Here is a 12,918-nt window from a genome sequence, read left to right as displayed (position 1 = left end):
ACCCAAAGACATCATTAAATACAAATTTTACATACTTTCTCAGACCTATTTTTCTTTTTTTTTTTAAAGTCTCTTGCTAAAAGTAAAAATAAAAAAAAAAAAATAACAGCATTTTTAAATGCCCTGAGACAGTTAAAATATGTCAGTGTATAAGCATGTTAATTATTCCCATTTTCCCAGCTGAAACATAGGTTTGTAGTTGGTTTTGATGTACTCCTAAATGCCATGTGCTAAATGCTAAAGCAACAATTCTCTTCCACTGTAAAGAAGATGGAAAAATGCTTTTTTGTAAATCATTTGCAATTTAGTTAGATTAAACTCTCCTTTATTCCTGTAGTTAAGCATCATTTCAAGTATTTATTGTGAGACAAAGAGATGCATACTGAGAAAAAAACCCTAGGAGATAGTACAGAAAGAAAGAAAACAAAAGGACTAGAAAAATCCTGTCTGGTGGATTATGGTCTGTCAGATTCTTGTCCCTGTTCCTCTTAGAAGAGTGCAGCTTTCACTGTTTTAGTTACCAAAGAACAGCTGGGACTGGAAGGTACCTCTGGACATCATCTAGTCCAACTCCATTGCTAAAGCAAGTTCACCTAGAGCAGGTTGTACAGGATTGTGTCCAGATGGGACTGAATATTTTGAGAGAAGGAGACTCCACAATCTCCCTGGGCAGCCTATTTCAGCACTCTTCCACCCTAAAAGACTTTTCTCCTCATATTTAGATTAAACATCCTATGCTGCACCTTTTTGTCCATTGTCCATTATCCTGTAGCTGGGCACCACTGGAAAGAGACTGGCTCCACCCTCCTGACCCCTGCCCTTCAGATATTGTGTACATTGACAAGATCCTGCTCAGTCATCTCTTCCTGAGGCTGAACAGGCCCAGCTCCTTCTAAGAGAGATGCTCCAGCCCCTTAATCATCCTTGTAGCCCTCCACTGAACCTGTTCCAGGAGCTCCAAGTCTCTCTTGTCCTGAGAAGCTTGGAATTGGACACAGGACTCCAGATGTGCCTCACCAGGGCTGAGCAGAGGGGCAGGATCACCTCCTGAGAGCTACTGGCGGTGCTTTCCTAATGCACCCCAGGATAAGGGTGCATAAGGGTCCACCATCCTCTGCAGGGCTGATTTCCAGCAGTTCAACCCCCAGCCTGTCTTAGGGCATGGATTTATTCTTCTCCAGGTGAAGGACCCTGCATTTGGCTTTCTTGAACTTCTTTAGATTCCTCTTTGTCCCACTCTCCAACCTGTCCAGATCGTCCTGAATCTCAGCCTTCTGGTACATTACCTCTTAGCAGTACAGATTTCACTTGCTGTTTTTAGTGTTTGTGTGGTGTATCTGGCCTCACAGGAAGACCTGTGTGGATAAATGAGTAGTGGTGATACCTTAAAGCAAGTAAATCTAAGTCTCTCTGCATTCACACATCAATGTTTGCTTTGAATTGGCAGCTCTTGTCAATTCCTTCTAAGAGAGTCTGCAGAGCGAGAATTATTAGAACTATTTGTGGTGCTATTGCTTCTAGACTTCACTATTATTTTAATGAATGTATTAAAATCTGGTTCTAATCAACTCTTAGTGCTGTTCCATTTAGAATATAACCACTATTAGAGAAAGGCAATTTAAATTTATTTTGGTGTCTTCTTACTACGTAGCAGACAGAAACATGACATAGTTCGAGGCCTGTATTAGACAGGGGGTAAAAATAAACCTTGGAGGGGGCAATAAACACCAGAGAACTAGGTCTGGCATTAGAAAAATGGAATGAGAGAAGTTTTATCTTGACCTACAAAATTTAATGACTGCATCATTCTATTCAATGCATTCATTCAATCAATGTTCTCTCTGTTATGATATGAAATCTTTGTCCTATTAACATGTTTTCTATTGTCCTTTCCACACTTTCAAATGCAATACTACTCAAAACCAAAACCATTTAAAAGAAGAATTTTTTTCATAATAAATGTAATTTGTTTTTGAAATGGCTCAAATTTTCTAATGCCTTAACTTTTCAAAAGCAATTATTCAATTTGTCTTTCTCAAACAAACCAAAGTATAAAACCTAAACTGGAAATTGTTTGTTGGGGTTTTTTTTTGCAAATTATATTAAAAGAAAACAAAATTAAAAGATTGGTTTAGTTTGTTATCATCCTACCTAATGACTTCTATACATAACTGTATTTGTAATTTAGGACTCACTCAAAACAAGTAGGTTATTTGGAAATGTTACAGAAAGTGCAGTGAGATGTATCAATCAATAAGATGTAGGAAAGATCTCAGAAGAATATTATATCACTCAGATATTTGAACACAAACAAATGTAGTATAGTTTCTATACTAGATATTTTAGGATCATGTTTAGACTAAAAGTCTATAGCAGGCTTAAAACCATCTAGCAAAATCAAAAAAATTAATGAGGAGTTTTTAGTCCTAAGGAACAATGCAGTTCCAGTGAAAAGATGTTTTGTTGGAAAGTTCCAAACAGTCACATTCATTCATCCATATTATTGTAATAATATTTTATTTTTTGATGTGCCTATAATTTCTTACTGTTTCAAAAAACTTATTTAAGTAAAGTTTTCAAATATGTAGCTACAAGAGAGGAAGAGCAAGTCGAGTTGTTTTTTTCATGTGAGACTTTAGAATACATAATATAAAGCAGGAAAAAAAGAGTTTTCATATGCAAGGCTTCATCATTTTTAGGATAAATTAGAAAAACATTTTTCTTTGGAGTTGGCTCCTTCAGCCCTTGGTTTCAGACTATGCTTTAAGCTAGTCTCTTAGGTTAATTTCCCAGAAAGTGGAAGTGCAAGGTAAAGAAACAGTCTTTACAATTGGTCAGAAAAATAAACTCAGCCAGACTTTTAAGCAAGCCAAAAGTCCTGCATAGACAGGGTCTAATCCTGGTCTCCTCAAGTGACTTCCAGTGTTTCTTTGGCTTCACTGAGATACACAGTGCAAACTCAGCTTTCTAAAGAATTCGGAGAAGGTCCAAGCACTTTTTTTTAAAGCAGAGGATTTCATAAGCAGAACTTTTATCCTAGGCTGGCTATTTCAATAGGACTTATATGTACAAAGACTTTCTGTGCTGAAGATAGTCCCTAAATGTATAATCCCTGCTGAGCAAGCTGGCTGGGGGAAGCTGCCACCCTGCCTGTAGTTCTCAGCAGGCATGCAATTTAAACACTGGGGAGTTTAGGTTCTCTTTGTAACTCTGTGCATTCTCCTCCAAAGAGCTTAGAAGTGCAAAGCCAGAGAATGTAACCTGTCTTCTGTTAATACTGCACTTTGCTGTGCTTCAATTGCATTTTACTTTTCCTCCCTTGTTTTCCCTTCAAAAAACTGAAGAAGTAAATCCCTGTGACTATAAGAAAGCTTCCTTTTCATAGACAAATAGACCCATGAATAACAAAGGTTTGAAATAAATTTCTGAAAATGTACCATGCCAGAATTTGCCAGAACACTTCAAAATGAGGCAAAATTACTCTTTACATGCTGTTCAGAAACAGACACTAAAAAATAAAATCTATCTTTCTCAAAACTTCTGTGTCTCTGTAGAGGTAATTGAAGATGATGAAATTGTGTTACCTAATGAAGAAATTAACAAAAATTGTCATGGGATACTCACCATGCTGTCATTAGAAAATACAATAGAGTTGTTTCTGCTAAACATGTTATTCCTACTGTTTTCAGTACACATGGGTATTGTAAAAATCCATGTACTATTTCTTTGTCTGGAAATTATAACAAGGTTTTTGGTATTTGTTTCTTCTTTTATTAGGAGGGAAAATACCCTGAAATGTGTGATTCTAAAGTCAATTGCACTTATTTGGAGTGAGCTCTTTAATTTGTAATATAACTTACAGCAAATCTTTTTAATCACCCTATAAATGTCTAAATAAAGACACTACCCCTTACAGTTTGCTAGCCAAAATGTAATCATAATTACCATATTTCATTTTTTCACTTTGCTTATTCAGTGTCCATTGATTTCATACTGAGCCATCATCTCTGGATAATTTCTCTGTGTTTAGCTAAGAATAAAGAGGTTTTCTTGGGATAGATCAGCAGCAAAGGAATCAGTGAGATCTGCTTGAGGCTAGAGTTTGCAAGTGAGAAATGCTCTGACTGCTAGTTGCTTATTACTAAAATATCTTTTTACCACATGTATTATATTAATGGTATGGATTATATGCAAAGATTGCGAGTTAAGTTCTAGGATGCACAGAAGTCCAGACAACTGGGCTTTTGCATCAAAAGATGAAGATATGATGTATTATATTTGGTGATACTATAAACAGTAAACATTTAGTAGTTAATTCAATTTTTCTTTAGAAAATTGAGGCAGACTAGATTTGTGTTTTGCTTTTTCCAAACACCTTCAAATTTGAACTTTTTTCAAATTTGCTTTTTTGAATAAAAGTCCATATTATTATTTACATTGACACTAGTAACAATCACTTCTCATTTCTTTTTGAAGCAGATATATTTGTATTGTTTGCCATAAGCTAGATTCCAGAACAGAGGTTCAACTATCACAAATCCGTGGCATGTTGATAGTTATACCAGTGTCACAATTTACCATGCTGCAAAAAGAGGAAAATTGCTAACCTTCAGTAAGGCAGCAAGAAGATTGCAACAAATATTACCATAAAACAAGTCAGTAATAATAAATAATAATAAAACAGGTCTTTTTCATAACTAAAAACAAGAGAAGGAAACGGAATTCTTGTATATTCCAACTGTTAGTACTAGAGGTCTATTAGGTAAAAAACTGTTTGGTTTTTAAAAATTGAAGAAAATTAACAATGTTATAAAAAATTACAGGATACCACAACCTTGCTTGCACTTCTGCATGCTTTTTTAATTAAGAAAGAATAAAATCCCAATTTGATTTCAGAAGAAACAGTCAAGGAAGCATGGATGGAAATACAGTACAAATTCCAAATTGGTAGGTCTGTCCATGTGCATCCCCATCTTGTGAAAACATAAGAACACAAAAATAGCTGCAAGATAGAGCTCTAAATGTATATATATTATAAACCTTCCTTTTTACTGAAACCTTAAACCCACTAGATCATTCCTGGTCTTGAATGCTGCTAGCTGACTACCAGCTGTAGCCAGTCACACTGGCTGTGTGGCTTAGACATCCCCATGTTTATTCTTCCTCATGGAATTGCTTGTTCTAATATCTGTTGTACAAGATGAATCAATCCCTTGGAACAGATGTGAATATTCGTGCTGTGCACCAGTGGGAGAGTGTAGAAGGGGTTGGATTAGCTGCAAAGGTGAGGGTAAAGAAAGAATTATAGTTGCCATGGACTCATTAGTAGACCTATTTTTATTTCTTATTTCATCTTAGGTAGTTTAATCACCAACTTTAATTTTTGCAAAGAAGCAGAAGTGGACCCTCCTGTTTTCTGCATAAGCAAAAGAAAGCCCAACTTGCAAAAGAGTAATGAGGAAATAGTTTTTTCCTTACTTCTGCAAATTTAAACAGAAGTAGAAGGTTGCTAGGTAGAATAACCAGGTGCCATGACAACTTAGAAAGTCTTCACAGGTGAGTCACACTGGTTTATCCAATTTGAAGCTTTCAACTTAATCCTTCTGCTCAGGGATTCTTAACACAATGTGACTGCAAGCTGTGAAACATTTACTTGTGCTTCACTTTTCCAACTTATTTTACAGTGCAAAAACCAGGTCTCTGATACATAATGCCCTTCCATTTTGATTTAAAAAAAACAAAACAAAAAATCCCCCCAAAACCCCAAAATAAAAAAACGAAGGCCACCAACAGGTTTGTGCAGGAATTGGTTTGGACATCTTTTGGGTTACAGTGGTGCAAATTTCCTGAATTTATCATCCGTATAACCTATAACTGAGGTGAATAATTGACTGTGTTTTTAATCTAGACTTGACTCAACACAAATATTAATATGTAGGGAAAATTAACTATTTTGTGCTTAATTCACTTTCTTCCACTAATCTGTTTGGGAGAAATGGTGTTTTGTTAAATGACTGCATTGTCCCTCATCTGAAAGCATTTCCCTTCTTAAAGTCACCTGCCAAATCTGGAAGGACAGAAAATATATTGTCTTATTGTAATAGTTTTGTTGTTGCTTATTTTTTCTGGGTACATCTTTCCATGTTACAGAATACACTCTCAAACTTTACACTAAAAAATTCTGCCTTTTACCTCTCACCACTCTAATGTGGTGCTACTCTTATCAGGTCTTAGATGATTAAGGTTGTTCAGCCTCATTCTGTTCAGCCTGACTGCCTTTCACATGAAGATGTTATGTGTAAAGGTCAGGTATTATTTACTATTTAACTACACATCCTGCATTTGAATTTTATCTCTGAAATCTGTGATTGAAAAAAATCATTTCAATCAGGACATTTACCCAGCTAATCTTCATTCCTAGGTCATTTCCTGTGTATAAAATTTATTAAAATTTTCACTTGCAAGCAGGATTCTCCAGCCTCTTCCAACTACCTATGTCCTGATCCATAATAAGAAGGTATGACTCTTTTCTAAAATGGGACCTCCTACCTGAATTGAGCAATTCTAATTGATGATTAGAAGGTGGTAGCAATCCAGCTTGTGCACTGACACATTGCAGTCAATAGGCAAGGGGGGAAAAGAACAGCTTGAAGGATCCAGATTCTGCTCTCACTGACATGAACATGCCTTCAAGTGATGTGCAGAAAGGCAATTTTGATACAGGATGCTCACATAACGTCACTAACATATGCTGTGCCAACAGCAAATAGATTATAGCAGAGTCTCTTTCATATTTTTTCCATCCTGACATTACAGATGACAATTTTTAACAGTTGAACACTGGCACAATTCTAGACATACAGTCTAGAATTCCATGACACACAGTCACAGGAAGCAGCTACGACACGTAAAACTCATTGTGTTTGCAACAGTGAGCACATTCCACTCATGTGCAGATTAACTTCTGATAACAGTGTTATCTCTACTTCATGTATGCAATTTAACTGGATACACACAGTAAAAATTTTGCTGCAGGCCAGCAGTCTGAGTTGCCAAGGATTGGGAAAAGCAACCTGTTCTCATAAAAACAGATGAGAAGCTTCATCCTGTTTTACAAATCATCTTGGTAATTGCATTTGATACTGGACAATGAGTATCTCTGTGATGACTTCAGTTTTCCTCTAACATAGGGGATTCTCCATGGGATTTCCCCAGAAGATTTTTAGATTCAATGGACTAAAGATGTAATATTGTGCTTCAGTTTCCACGTCCATATCAAATGAAGAGAATAGGAGCTTGACGTGACTGTTACTGTTTCTGGCAGAAATGTGGAAAACAAATGTTTACCTGTTAAAAAAATTGCAGGAAATAAATAAACAAAAGATTAAAATCAAACTTCAGAAAGCTGAAGCATCTCTCTGGATTCTGATCTTCTTGTTACTATGCCTTTTGCAGCCACACACCAGAGCTTGAAATATTGTAAGCTACTGATCTCTTGTTTTCCACTTCACCTCAAAAATTAAAATATTTTCATTATCATTACTTCCATTCAGGCAAGTAATCCTTATGTGGGATAATTTAGCTTCTCTGCTTCTGACCTTGCTTGAGCTGGGGCCCAGAGCATATTTGGGGGTTGCTATACCCATCTGGGAAACGTCTCTCACTCTACCTTAGCGCAGGGTTAATGAACTACAAAGAAATTTAATGGAGGGTGAGGAGTCAATATAAGTCTCTTTCTACCCAGGAATTAAATAATTAAACAAATGCAATGATGAGCTAAGTTGATGAGTTGCACTGCTCCACTCCTTGAGGAGCATGTGCAGCCCATTCCTTGGATGCCTCTCAACAACCTGGAGGTTTCTTCCATTAGCCTGGCAAATGTATCTCCCCTTCCTAGCCAGTTGGCAGCTTGTTCTGTCTCTGTCTGTAACACATTTGAGCTGGAGTTATTCCATCCACCTGCACAGAAAAATGGAAGGGGAAAAGAGAAGGTTCTCACTCAGTCATTCAAGAGCTACTATGTCCAGCTTACTTAATAGAGAAACAGATGCCTGAGACGTAGGAGAGTCAGGGTTTTAAATGCTTTGTTGCTTTGCAGCAATCTGATCTACTGGCATGATAGCTGAGCCTCCTCTTGTGGCTGAAAGCAGTGAGGAGATGATGGTTTGATTTTTTTTCGTAGCTTTGAAATAATTGTGTTATTTTTTAATTCCTGAACTACTTATTATCTTTGCATTTGTCCAAACCCCAGAAGTTTTTGACAACCATCAGTTTGCATCCCTAATTGCTTGCTTCCCTTTCTGAAGCTTTCTTACTATAATTACAGTCTTCTGACATTAAATTTTGCAATTACTTATATTTCTTCTGATGGCAATACTAAGTATTGGTTGTATATTCTAAATGCAATTATGATTGACTATTTTTAAATTATGCAGGCGCACCTATTTTACTGAAACGTGGAACAAAAGTTGTTTTCCTAGAGCTCATGCAACCCTTCAGGCCAAAGGTTTTCTCTCATACATACCCATGAAATCTCATTAACAAGTGAAACTAAGACTGCCACAACTCCTAATTCTGTGCTTCTCTCCATCCAAGAAGGTTTTAGAGACTTTTATTTTTCAAGAAACCTTCCCACATCACCTCTAGGAAAACAAGACATCAGTCAGCATCTGAAAATTCAGTCTGTTGAACTACATTAATTTTGTGGAAGGCTGATATATTGATCAGTATGCATCGACTTGGGGAAGAAAATAAATTATGCAGACTCTTTAGAGCTAACACTAAAAACCTATGCAAAACAAACAGCCAACCTCTTTCTCCACCCCTTTTTTCTGTCCCCCAGCTAAAACACCATGCAAATAAAAATGTGTTGAAAAAAGAAGCTCAAGAAGAGAATCTCAGTCATAACATTTTTAGGAAACAAAATTAAGGCTACCTAGGAAATCATAGTTTCTTAGCTCTAGTTAATATGAAACAACTGCACGTACATGGGTTTCTTCTCTCTCTGAGAGGTAAAATGAAAGACTGATAATAACAAGAGAGTCAGAAAGTAACTCCATCACTTATGGAATATGCCCGATGGAGAAGTATCAGGTAATGCCTAGTAATCTCTGAATCAAATAAAAAGCTGTGCTGCCACAGAGAAACCTTAAGTGGGAAATTAATTTGCATATTGCTACAAAGAAAATGCTGCACATAACCATTAGCACAAAAAGCAGATTTTCTCTTTTTCAATTTTTAAATGGAAGTTCTTCAATGTTATTAAAATGTAAGCATTTAAAAGTCAAATTTTAAACCAACCTTTCATTTGTTGATTTGTATTACAGTAGCTTAATCATTATCTTTATAATGTACGCCTTCTTAACAGTTCTTTTCATTGTGATTTTATCCAAAAGAGGAAATTGATGTGATAAGACTATTCATATAATCACATTCAGCCCTTAAATCTGGAAATCTGTTTCACAGTCACTAAAATCCAGAGAACAATTTAAGCAAGCTACTCTGTGAATGAAATACTGCTTGTTCATGCTTCCCAGACAGACAGAGAACTTCTGGTGTGGGACAGCCACAATCGACTGCCTTTCAAGTCTATGAGAAATTGGTTATAGAATGACATCTTACAAACTTCATGGCACTGCATTATTAGTGTGAGCAGAAAGAAAAGTTCAGAGATCATTTTTCCTTTCTTCCTCCTTCCTGCCAGTCTCATTTTACTCCCACAAAAAAAAAAATCATTATTTGAGGCATTAGAGGTCAGTTTTAATGTACATAATATCATATTGTAATTAATGAAATTATATATTTTCAGAAATTTCAGTAAAAAATACAAATTTTATAGGGAAAAATAAAATACACTAGGAAAGATATATTTCCAGTAAATTAAGTTTAAATATGCTTTTTTTGGTTATTTCAATGAGACATTTTTATTAATGTGAATATGATACTATTTAAAGCAAGCAATAAGCACAAGCAAATTCAGTTACAGCTGTTAAAATAAAAACAGCTACAGCTATAGACATACAGAAGTAGCCCCTCTTACTTAGTCACTCAGTTTGCTGGACAGTTTTAGTTTCTTTACATAAATGTTGCAGTGGTGGTATTTACAAATATTTATACAGAAAAGAGCAATTTCAGAACACAGTTTCAGTTACAAAATAATTACATAAATGCTTCTCTTAAACAGTCTGTTATGTGATCCACCCAAACATCTCAATTAATTTACACCCTGAGTCGACTCATTTTGTGTATCTACACAAATCCTTCTATAAAGAGAAAAAGAATATTCTGTTTACAAGAAATGAGCTACTGCTAGGGGAGCACATGGAAATGGTTTCTAAAGGGAAGATTATTGTTTGAGTCAGAAGAATGCTTACCTCTTCCCATTCTAGAATTCTGCTTCTAAGTTTCATCACTTTCTCCACTTCCACCAGAAGAAATGTAAATCAGAAAATGGAATGGGGGGATGTAAATACCTGTTTAATCTTTTGTTACTCTGAATATGCACTTGTATTAGCATTTACTGCATATTAGCTCTTTTTTTCTCCCTTCTTTTACACATATATTTGACTCTGATTTTCTTGGATTTATAACTGTTAGCCTGGAGAGCACGGCAAGATCTTTACATGTTTCAAGGTTACTGACATCGTATGCTCCATTCATCTTAATATGTTCCCTTTTCAGTATGCTGTCCCTGAAAGCTTGCCTCAGAGTTTGTGCAAAATAAACATTTGCCTGGCAATACAGATGTAACTGGTCTGTACTACTCAGTAACTTTGCTTCCTCTCACATTTTTAAAATGAAGCAGAAGTCTGTCACTGCATTTCACCAGGAGTCAAAAGAACTTATGCATATGAGGTTTGCTATAAAGCTGTGAACTCCCTCCAGACACTGAGATTTCTCTTGTTCCTGATAAGCTTAGGTGGACATTAATTCTGCACATGAAAATTAGTATGTCTGTGTATTTACGGAAATCCACAGCTTTGATTAGCCAGTGGCTGAGCTTAATGATCGCAGTATGGATCCAGAGCTCTCATTTCATTCAGTCCTAGGGTGCTTATCTTTGATTTGAAACATTAAAATCTCTTTTGATAGGGACATAAACATGAAATTTGGCAGGTATTTCTTAGTCTCAATCTGAAAATAGACTGAACAAGTAGCACTCTTCCAAATGGCAACTCTATGTATAAAAAAGTCTCACTGAGATCAGATGAATTAACTAATTCAGGTAAAACTATCACATCCAGATAACATAAAGCAGCATCAGATCTGGGAATCTGAGTTTAAGCTATTTAAGTTATATTTCCATTCTCTTCTTACTTGAAGAATGATAATAGCTCTATTTTACCACTCCTGCGTAATAAAGCATTTTAACACTGCTCTTGAACAGGTCTCAATTAGTGGAAAAGTTGCAGTATGAGGGCATCAGGAGCTCTTGTGAGAAAATAACTGTTTAACTGTCTTCTATGATTAGGAGTTGTGGGGCAGAAAGATAATTTCCATCCTCTTTTGCATAGCCTTGAGGACATTGCAATTACTTACAGAACAATAACATTGCCCTGGGCTCTTCTAGCAAGCCTGGTGGTACCTTAATGGACAGCAACAAATAGTAACAAATAAGCAAACAAAGAGCTGTGTGAAACAGTCTCTATTAAAAAGATAAAAGGAAGGGGAGGAAAGGAACAGGCATTAGAAGGACTGCATCAGTTGCTTACCAAAGAAAAAACATGTTGTTTTCTTGTGACTCCTTTTATGGGAAATAAGGCACTAAGAAAAGTAAACTGAACTTGGCAGTGCTCAGCACAGGACTTGTCTATAAACTCTGTGTCTTATAGTTCTTCCTGAGCTTTGGGAAAACTGGTACCTTTTTTTATATATAATAACAAATTAAGCAAAAACAGATTTTTTTTTTTTTTTACAGATTTTCCTTTCTTGAACTATGTAGGAGTGTGTGCTGATACATGGAGAGAAATATGAAAGGCTGGGCACTATCATATTATACTCGTTAGACAGTACATATTTTACTTGTTGGCATGCTGTGAAGCAACAAAAGAAATTACACATTACAGATTGGAATAATGGTATCTCTGAAATAGTACAAGGCTACTCAACAAGAAAAGATGCCTCAGTGCCCCTGCCTCGGTTTTCAGTTTACTGTATTCAGTGTGACTTTCCTCTGGAATATTAAGTGCATCAAGCCTTCTGTCTAATTCAGCTCTTGCATTCCCCTTATGCCAATAATAAGCTGGAATTTTATTGCAAGAGTTAAATCAGTTCCCATGTCACCTATGTTTCTCATTGCCTGGGCAGCTTTCTACACGCCCCCCCACCTGAGCTTGGTAGATTCTTGAGTTTCTGCCATGTTACACAGACAGCACAGGTGGTTTAATGGCATAACCTGAAAATGAAAGGTTGAACAGAGAGCATTGTTCATTCAGCTATTAGCTGGGGACAGAATTTATTCACCTTGTTTCTCTTGTGTATATTAATCTCATTAGAGTTGCAGTCTGGAACTACTGCTATGGGAAACATTGCATTTAGAAAAACTTCCTTATGAATTATTAATTATTAGGTAAACTGTCTTATCTCCTTTTCTTTTTTATATTTTTAACAGACCTTTTTGATCTGTTGAAGCACATAATAGAATGAGTTGATAGCATTGTCATGCTTTGCCAAACTCTTAAACAGCAATCTCAGTTCTAGTCTTTCCTTTTGGTATCTCTTATTGAATTAACATCTCAGAACAAATCATAATGTAGCATTTCTGATATTTCACATCTTTCTCAATATAGGTAATTTTCCTTTGTTTTCAGCTTGTGACTGGAAAGTACAAGACTATGTACTTTTGGATCTTCTTGACTGCAGCTTTTGCATTCATTTTCCAAAACCTGTGTGTTGTTTGTTTGTAGATGGTTTTATGTT

The 12,918-nt window shown here is 36.0% G+C and overlaps 1 long non-coding RNA gene across 1 annotated transcript in view; it reads left to right on the top strand.

Annotated features, from left to right (window-relative positions):
* The window catches only part of LOC147652537 (uncharacterized), a 36,398-nt gene that overhangs the window by 7,539 nt on the left and 15,941 nt on the right, over window positions 1–12,918 (top strand). The gene's annotated exons all lie outside the window — the stretch shown is intronic.

Source organism: Cyanistes caeruleus, chromosome 6 (assembly GCF_971803275.1).
Source record: "Cyanistes caeruleus chromosome 6, bCyaCae1.hap1.1, whole genome shotgun sequence".
NCBI lineage: Eukaryota > Metazoa > Chordata > Aves > Passeriformes > Paridae > Cyanistes > Cyanistes caeruleus.
This window is presented reverse-complemented; position numbering and strand designations above follow the sequence as displayed.